The sequence below is a fragment of the Myotis brandtii genome, unplaced genomic scaffold, assembly GCF_000412655.1.
Source record: "Myotis brandtii unplaced genomic scaffold, ASM41265v1 scaffold450, whole genome shotgun sequence".
In the NCBI taxonomy this organism is placed as follows: domain Eukaryota; kingdom Metazoa; phylum Chordata; class Mammalia; order Chiroptera; family Vespertilionidae; genus Myotis; species Myotis brandtii.
In genome coordinates, this window is record NW_005367210.1 from 346,691 (window position 1) to 356,589 (window position 9,899).

Here is a 9,899-nt window from a genome sequence, read left to right on the forward strand (position 1 = left end):
TCTATTCCATATGATTTTTTTTTTCAATCTGGCAATAAAAAAGAAAATTAGAGGTCTAATAAATGGTCTATCTAATATCAGAAAAATGCACAAGTCTGATTGGTCATTTGTTCTAATATACTTTTATACATTAATATTCTAGTATTAGAGCTGTAAACATTATTCTGGAACTTTAAAGTTAAAAAGTTAACTTCATTTTCAAACTGTAATACAATTTTATTAGTTCTTGTAACCCTACTATTTATTAGGGTCTCTATCTAAAAAACAACAACCCTGCAACACAAAGCCTCTTGCCACTCCTAGATCAACCACAGTGGATGAATAAGATCTTATAACCATCCAGACAGGACAAAGATTTCTATGGCAAAGAATGAGGAATGTGCTTATTATTGCACTATCAGCATGATTTAGGACTGACTGTTGAGAGGAAAAGCAGTTGTATGAGGAAAACACCACCTTTTAAGCATTGCTACAGAGAATGAATTCTTCCTAGCAATCAGGCAGTACATACTGAAGAGAGAAACAAATTCAGGGAGAGCATAACTATATATATGCTTGTGCTTTGTTGTTGAAGCAGACAAATATTGAGTTACATAAACTTACCTTTTCCCCTTTCAAAAGTGGCACTGCTTTTCTTTTCCTGGCTGACATGGTGGAACTTAAGTGCATATTACTAAGTGAACAAAGCCAATCTGAAAAGGCTACAAACTGTATGATTCCAACTATATGACTTTCTGGAAAAGACAAAACTAAGGAGACAATAAAAAGATTAGAGGTTGTCAGGGGTTGGGAGGAGGGAAGGATGAATAGGTAGGACACAGAGGATTTGTAGGGCAGTGAAACTATTGTGTATGACACTACAATGGTAGATACATGTCCATCATACATCTGTCCAATCCCATACAATGTACACCAAGAGTGAACTCTAATGTAAACTACTATTAAAAGAAAAAGTGGCACTGCTTAGAAGGCCATATGAACACAAAAAAGCATTAGTTAATATTATCTAGAACACTTGTTTCAAATTCCACAGTTGCCCTTAATTTCCAATACTCTCCTCCTTTTAAATCAAGAGCAGAATGTTCATCAGTAAGCATTTACTATGTACCAGGAAATGTGTGCCTGTTGCCAGAAAGGGATTCTTTCTCTAACTCCCAGAACAAGGAAAACCATTACAAGCCCAAGTGATCAGCACTGGAAATAATTAAGTCAGGGTACTCTGAAGGCACTGAAAGGAATTTAAGTCACCCTGCAACCCATTATCATTCATCCAATAAATATTTATGGAGTACCTCAATATTTTGGGAAAAGCTGTCAGGGAAATAATAGCATCTAAGCTTAGTTTTGAAGAATGCACAGGAAATATTCAAGTGAAGAACACTAAAACAAGATATTGTAAAGAACAATACTTCAAGCAAGTTAAGAATTTTAAAGACCTGTAATTTTGACCCTAAAATTTCCAAAGGCTGGAACACCTCGTTAACTCCTATAAGAAGCACATCGGATCAGCAACCCTTTTATATCTGATTTGGAGAATACTGGTGTACCCTACTTGACTGTTACTATGTGTGCCTAAAAGAAAATAGAATCATTAATTCAAAATTATTACAATTCAAATCTCATTCTCTTCCTTTCTCCGCTCCTTATATACAAATCACTTTTACTGCAGAGGTCACAGAGCAAAATGCTTCGAAAGGACAAATAACTAGGGGAGTGTAGATGATCCCTGAAAATGTGATTAGAGCTTGTCAGTTTTCAAAGTAAGAAAGCAAGAATTTTTCAGATAATATTCCTGTTTTCAGTAATGGTGGGATAGGTTATTTGGGTCAACCTTCCTAAACACACATACCCCTTCCCTTTCTTTGTCCTTCTTCCTTTTTCTGTCTCTCATTCTTAAGTAAAACATATAAGTAAAAGAAGAGAAAATGAGAACTCAGAGAAGCAAGCAAGCAAGCCCAAAGGGTCTGTTGATCCCTAAAAATTAGAATTTTGTTCTGACAGAAACCAAAGTCCAGCGCCCTCACAAGGTAAAGAGTCTAATAGGAGAACCTTTCCATAATAGGCTGAGATTTCAGGGTTATTACCTTAGGATGAGAGTGAAGGGGATGGGGTGAGTAGATCCAGAGAAGAATTATGACCCCATGGAGGGGCTATCAGATCTGAAGCTTGTTTTAAGGTGGTCCCTGGACCAGTAATACTTAGATACCTGATATGAATAAGCTCTCTGTGGAGAAAAGTTCCTTGCGGTGTATGGGCCTCAAATGATTCTTACAAATAACTTTTCAAATACAACATCAAGCCCTAGCCAGTTTGGCTCAGTGGATAGAGCGCTGGCCCTCAGACTGAAGCATCCTGGATTAGATTACAGTCAAGGGCTGTACCTCTGTTGCAGGCTCCATCTCAGGCCCTAATCGGGGCTTGTATGGAAGGCAATCAATTAACGTGTCCCTCTCACACTGATGTTTCTCTGTCTCTCCCCTTCCCTTCTACTCTCTCTAAAAAAGAAAAAAAGAAAGAAATCAATGAAAAAATATCCTCGGGTGAGAATTAAAAAAAAAGAAAAAAAAGAAACAAATACAACATCCAATTATAATAAAAGATAACTAGGCATTGAAGGAAAAACTCCAAAGTAAAAACTGACAGAAAAAGAAGAGAAAACAGAAAAGGCCACGGAGACCTTTGATCTTGTCAGACTCAAACTATGAAACAATTATGCTTATAGGAATAAGAGATATTTCAGAATATTTGTAGGGAACAGGATACTTTAAAAAATAGGCTAGAAATTATCCACAATGTAGCAGATAAGTCAAAACTATGAAAAAAATGAGAGGAATAACAGAGTGAAAGGTTTGATATACTTTTAATTGGTACTAGAAGAAATGGAGAAAACCGGACAGGACAAAGGCAATATTCGAATAAGTAACAGTTGAGAATTTCCCAGGAGCAACCAGAGAGTCACATTCCAGAAACCAACAAATTACAAACAAGATAAATAAAAAGAAATCCATAACTAAACATATAATTACAAGTAAGCAGAAAAACCAGAGACAAGGAGAAATCTGAAAACCAAGCAGAAAAGACAGATTACATTCAAAGGAGCAATATGAGAATAGTAGTTGATTTTTTCCAAAAGCAACAATGAAGCCAAGAACAGTTTAATACTGTAGTGCGCTTAGGAAAGAAACCTGCCAAATTAAATTCTATATCCAGTAAATATCTGTAAAGAACATAATCCCACTTAGAAAGTTTGAATTGAAAGAGAAAATAAGGAGCATAAAAGAGAAAAATTTATGGAAATGTTCAAATAAACATTGACTATTAATATTAGTCTGTGATATGTTATGCCTCTAATTTATAATATCTATGATGGTATTTACTTACAGAACAAAAATACCATATATTTCCAAACTAGAAAAGGGTTTGGGGGAATGAAGTGATAAAAAGAATCCAAAAGAATGGTAGATAAAGAACTATAGGACATAAGACACATAGGGAAAATTTAAACAGAAATATGGCTAATTATATTAAATATAAATGAAATAAATTATCCAGGTAAAAGACAAAGACTGTCAGAGACTGGATTAAAAAAGAAATCCAAATGAACTAGAGTAACCAAAACAGTTTTAAAAAATAAAAATAAAGCTGGAGGAATAACACTAATTTTAAGACTATTATTACAAAGCTAGTTATTAAAATAGTGTGATATTGGCAAAGGGATAACAGACCAAAAGAACAGAATGAAGAATATAGAAATAGATCCACACAAATAATAGCCAATTTATTTTTGACACAGGTACAAAGGCAGTTCAATGGAAAAAGGATAGTTTTTTTTTTTACAAATGGTTTTGGAAAACTTAGACATCCATTTGCAAAATCATGAACTTCAACTTAAACCTCACACCTTGTATAAAAAAAGGACCTGTACCAATAAAACAAACAATGAGCAAAAAATATTAAGATGCTTAACAAAAATATATAAATAAGCATGAAAAGATGCACAATATTTTTAGTCATTAGGGAAGTTTAATTAAAATAAAAATTAAGATACACTACAGATCGATTAAAATGGCTAAAATTAAAAAACAAAATAAGCTGACAATAAGTTGAGGAGGATTCAGAGTAATATAAATTACGTAATTCACTCCTGGTGGGAATGCAACATGATATAGTAAGTCACCTTAGAAAACAGTTTGGCAGTTTCTTATAAAGTTAAAATTATATTTTTCATATGACCCAGCAATCCCACTTATAGCTACTTACCCTAGAAAAATAAAAACTTATGTTCATAAAAGCCTATACAGGTAATTTATAGAAGCTTTATTCATAATCAAAGAATGTTAAGTAAATGGATAATTGTGGTCCACCTATACAATGGAATACTATTTAAGCAATAAAAAGGAACTAACCATTGATACAACTTCAATGAATCTCAAAAGCAATATGCTGAATGAAGGAGGCAATAATGTTGACAAATAGGGGTGGGAGACTCGGTGTGACTACCAAGGGTTCTGTGTCCTGGTTGTGATGTGGTCACTTGAATCTATGTTTGTGTTAAATTTCATAGAATTGAAAACACAAAGAGAAATCAATTTTACTGCATATTAATTGTAAAAATTAAATTTAAACATAGGATAACATGAACAACTTTATGCCAGTAAATCTGAAATTCCTAGAGGAAAGACTTACCAAAACTGACACAAAAAATGAAAACCCTAGGGTCTCATACCCAGTTCAATCAGTACTGTAACTGGATATTACTATAACCTGTTCTATCCTAATGTCTTTTTACTGTACAGCTTAACACTTCCAAAAGGTAACAAACTTTGTCAATGTTAAGCAAATGATTATTGAACATACTCCTCGGCCCCACCCCATGCCTTTACACTGCACTCCACCAATACTGCTTGCTGGGGGAACTCCTATTCATTCTTCAAGAATCAGTTTTACATCCACAATGAAGCCTTTGCACACACCTCTCCAAAATGAATCAAGCACTTCCTCAGAAGCTAAAGCACTTCCAAATATCTACATATCCAGAGGGATTGTGCCTAAACCAGCAGTCGGACATCCCCCAAGGGGTCCCAGATTGGAGAGGGTGTAGGCCGGGCTGAGGACCCCCCCCCCCGCCCTTGCACGAATTTCATGCACCGGGCCACTAGTTTATTATATTATCACATGTAATTTATTTATACATTTCTCTCTCAGCAGATAACTCAAGACCTAGACCCTGACTTATTTCTCTTGATATACACCCTGTATTTATCACAGTGCCTAGCATGGTGTTTCATAAATGTTTGAAGAAATGAATTATCAAGACAGTAGTAAACAATATTTTGGCAAAAATTAACCTTGCTTGCATATAGACCTTCTCCTGTTCAAAATTAAGAAAAGCAGTTTAGCCTTAGCTGGTTTGGCTCAGTGGATAGAGCATCGGCCTGTGGACTGAAGGGTCCCAGGTTCGATACCCAGTAGGGGGCGTGCAGGAGGCAAGCGATCGATGATTCTCTCTCATCATTGATGTTGCTCTCTCTCCCCTCTCCTTTCTTCTCTGAAATCAATAAAAATATATTTAAAAAAAGTTTAGCTGTACAATGGATACTTGGATTTACAGCTGATTTTAAAGATGCTCTTCAGTCTTACATATAAATGTTTCACATCCATAACTAATATCAGAGGTAAAAGTCATACTACCACTTCCCAAACAGATATGAAGAGAGTCACATGTATGAGATGCTTCTTTGGAGCCATATGGCTCCATTTACCCTTTTATGAGGCTGTGTGATTTATCCATGTGATGAGCACAGTGCCCAACAATCCTTGATAGAGCTACAGAAACAATTCAGTACTGTTCCTGAAAGGCTTTAACCTTGGAACCACTAACAACAAATATGACCTTGGATCTGTCTTTTCACCCATCTGATTACAGTGAAGAAACTGCAAAATATAAGGAATACTACTCTCTCCTACTTCCTCCTTTACTGTCCAGAGGTAGGTTACATTTACTGTCCAGAGGTAGGTTACAAAAGAGACAACCATATTTCTGCAGATGATGGATAAGCAATAACTAAAAGGGCGTGTTGTCCTAGACTTGCTAACAAAAAGTAGGCTGGAACCGAGGGCAGCAAACATTGGCTGGCTTCTAAATATAAAGGTATGTGAATGCTTATGATGAGTCAGTCACTGCTTCTTGGGATTTATATTGATCACTTTTAAACCTAACAAGTCCAAGACCTAGGTAATATTCTTCCCATTTCACAAAAGGCAAATCGGAGTAATCGCTACAATGTCACAGAGAGATGATTTAAAAGTATTATGTCTAGATTCACAGTCTATTCATTCTGCTCTACAGCAAACATTTATGTCCTATTTGGCTCACAGTATGTTTTATCCCAATTTTAAAAACTGAGGTAAAATCCACATAACATAAAATTCATCATTTTAAAGTGTACAATTTAGTGGTTTTTAGTATATTCACAATGTGCAATTACCACCACTATCTGATTCCAGAATATTTCCATCACCCCCCAAAATAACCCAATACCACATAGCAGTCATTCCTCACACTCCCAACAACCACTAATCCTATGGATTTTCCTATCCTGGATCAGTTATTAAGTTAAATTTTGTGCTAAAATGTTTTGTAATAGCCTGGCCTGTGTGACTCAGTGGCTGAGCGTTGACCTATGAACCAGGAGGTCATGGTTCAATTCCCAGTAAGAGCATATGCTCAGGCTGCAGGCTCAATCCCCAGTGTGGGGCATGCACAGGAGGCAGCAGATCAATGATTCTCTCACTGTTGATGTTTTTATCTCTCTCTCTCCCTTTCTCTCTGAAACCAATAAAAAATATACTTAATAATGTTTTGTAATAAATTATTTTTAATTGTGACTTAGTTGCTGACACTAAAAAAATTTTATCCTTCAGTTTCTCAAAAGAAAAAGAGAAGGTAGGTAGGATTATCTGGTAACAATAATTCTGCATTCCTGCACTGACAAAATCACTCTGATGTACTGAGCTGTGTGTACCCACCAGCAGTGGGCTCTAAAGGTATGTCATCCACTGGAGATGACACAGGTAAACCTGGACAACTCTGTTAATTTAGCTTACTGGCCCAATTCCTGTGGTTATTTGTGTTAGCAATCCCTGCTCTATACTAAATATAGCATTATCACATGCAATGGCAAACACATTTAAGTTCTCAATTTAAGACTATTTGCTCCTTGATTTAGTTTCCATTATTAGTCCAATTAGAACTTCAAAGAAACATCTTGGATCAGTTTACAATATGCCTTTTGTCAATTAAGAAATACAGAACTGACCATGGATTTACAGAAAAATTCTAATGGTCAAGACCTCTTCTCTGTACATATTCTAACAGCACTCTGCTTACCTCTTCCATTGAGCACTGCCATTGTACTGTTTACACATCCATCTAGCTACACAAAGCTCCAAGGACAGAAAACGGTATCCCCAAGAGTCTCTACCACTGTCATGTAGAAGATGATCCAGAAATACTTGTTGAAAGAATAACACCGTGACAAGTGATAAATCAAGCAAGTGTTGAAATATTTAAAAAATTAAGAGGGGAAACTATTATTTGGACAAAATAAATTATAACACTGAAAATGGAGTTCATTAATAAGATCAGAGGTCCATGAACTCCTTAAAAGTATAAACTAAGCCTTAGCCAGTTTGGCTCAATGGATAGAGCATAGGCCTGTGAACCAAAGGGTCCCAGGTTCGATTCCGGTCAAGGGTTTGTGCCTTGGTTGCAGGCTCCTCCCCAGCCTGGGCCCTGGTTGGGGCTTGTGCAGGGGGCTACCAATCAATGTGCTTCTCTCACATCAATGTTTCTGTCTTTTCCTCTCTTCCAATCTCCCTAAAAATCAATGGAAAAATATCCTCGCGTGAGGATTAAAAAAAAGAAAAGTATTGCCCTAACCAGTTTGGCTCAGTGGATAGAGCGTCGGTCTGCGGACTCAAGGGTCCCGGGTTCGACTCCGGTAAAGGGCATGTACTTTGGTTGTGGGCATATACCCAGTGGAGAGTGTGCAGGAGGCAGCTGATTGATGTTTCTCTCTCATCGATGTTTCTAACTCTCTATCCCTCTCCCTTCCTCTCTGTAAAAATCAATAAAAATATATATATATTAAAAAAAAAAGTATATACCAAAAAGCAGGTGCAGGTACTTGAGCTTTTATTACAGGCTCAGAGGAAATCTGTAAACTACAAAAGATTTAAGAATCACTGAGTTAGACAAAAGGAAATGTACATCTTTAATACTGTTTAATATTAATTTAAAAAGGTTAACTTGACAATTTACACAAATATTAAACAATTAAATTTCTCAAACTAAGTATACCCCATTCTTTCCTAAAGGCAGAGAAGATGACAATGTATCCTTGACTTCAATTTATGTTCCAGCATGAGCCCCAAGCTTGATGAATGATTAACAAAATGTCAGCCTCAGAAAAGATACAGTGGCATTCAGAATCAATCAGGTGAGGACATCGGTTTACACAAGGAAACTTTATTTTTGCTTTACATTACTGCTTAAAAAATAAGAACTTGATTTTCTTTATAAGTGTCCAAACTTAAATCATTTTAGTGTCTTACATTTTTTAAATTGATGAGAGAAAAAGAGAAACATTGATTTGTTTCACTTATTTATGCATTCATTGGTTGCTTCTTGTATGTACTCTGACCAGGGATCGAACCTGAAACCTTTGGGTATCCGGATGATGCTTTAACTAAACGAGCTACCCAGCCAGAGCTTACATTTTTAAGTATATCCCTTGAATTATATGTGGAAAGGGAATTTCTTGAGAGCCAGAGAGATACTTTAAAACGTTTTTTTCTGAACTTATAAGTCACGATTATTTTAAGATTGGTGACCTCTTAAATCTTAAAACTATTAAGATACCATTACTGAACTTTCTAAATTAGTGCTTACAGCCTTTTAAAAAGTCAAAATACAAAGAGAACATAATATTTGTGTGGAACACTAGGATAAATGATCAAGACTTTCAGACCTAAGATCATTGACTTAGATGCCCTGTATCTCGCACAAATGGCCAGAGGACTGAGGGGACCAGTATCTCCACACATCTGTTATTCTTCCTGATATAGTACAGTGGCTCAAAATTTCTGGTTTAAATCACCTAGAGCAGCGGTTCTCAACCTGTGGGTCTCGACCCCTTTGGGGGTTGAATGACCCTTTCACAGGGGTCACCTAAGACCATCGGAAAACACATATATAATTACATATTGTTTTTGTGATTAATCACTATGCTTTAATTATGTTCAATTTGTAACAATGAAATTGGGGTCACCACAACATGAGGAACTGTATTAAAGGGTCGAGGCATTAGGAAGGTTGAGAACCACTGACCTAGAGAAATCACAGGCTAGTCAAAACCCACACAGGTTGAAAAAATTATTTCATAACTCCCCTTATTTCAAGTAGAGTCCAGATATGACACTAATGAGCAACCATCTCTTCTGGGAGATCACATATTTGGAGGTAACTGGCACAAAAAACCCCCACAAAAACAACAAACACAAACTAAACCTTTTATCTCTATCTTGGAAGAATAAGCCAAAAGAATAAGTTAGTGGCAAAAATGAATGTTAACATTAAATGAAATTATCTTTTTCTTCCACTTTATAATGGTTCTCTTTTCTTGTCTCAACTTAAGGTGGTAATCATGGCCAACAACATTCTCTCTCATCCATCAAACTAGTGCAATATAAATAGTGGTGTTTTTGTTTTTTAAGTAGGGGAAAACAGGTAAAAATGGTTAACAATTAGCTCCTTGACAGTTCCCCAACCCACTCTGACCTTTAAATCTCAAGACTCCAAGTGCACAGAGAAACAACCTGTTCAAAGCCAGAGGAAA

The 9,899-nt window shown here is 36.1% G+C and overlaps 1 protein-coding gene across 3 annotated transcripts in view; it reads right to left on the reverse strand.

The window, feature by feature from the left end:
- The window catches only part of CSNK2A1 (casein kinase 2, alpha 1 polypeptide), a 44,275-nt gene extending 36,861 nt beyond the window's left edge, over positions 1-7,414 (reverse strand). For 2 of the 3 annotated variants that reach the window (XM_014546562.1, XM_014546559.1), the window contains exon 1: positions 604-701. The gene's annotated coding sequence lies outside the window, so the exon portion shown is untranslated. Of the gene's footprint in view, positions 1-603; positions 702-7,390 lie in introns of those variants that run through there. The other variant, XM_014546561.1, reaches the window with a different exon arrangement.
- Positions 7,415-9,899: the final 2,485 nt, after the last annotated feature.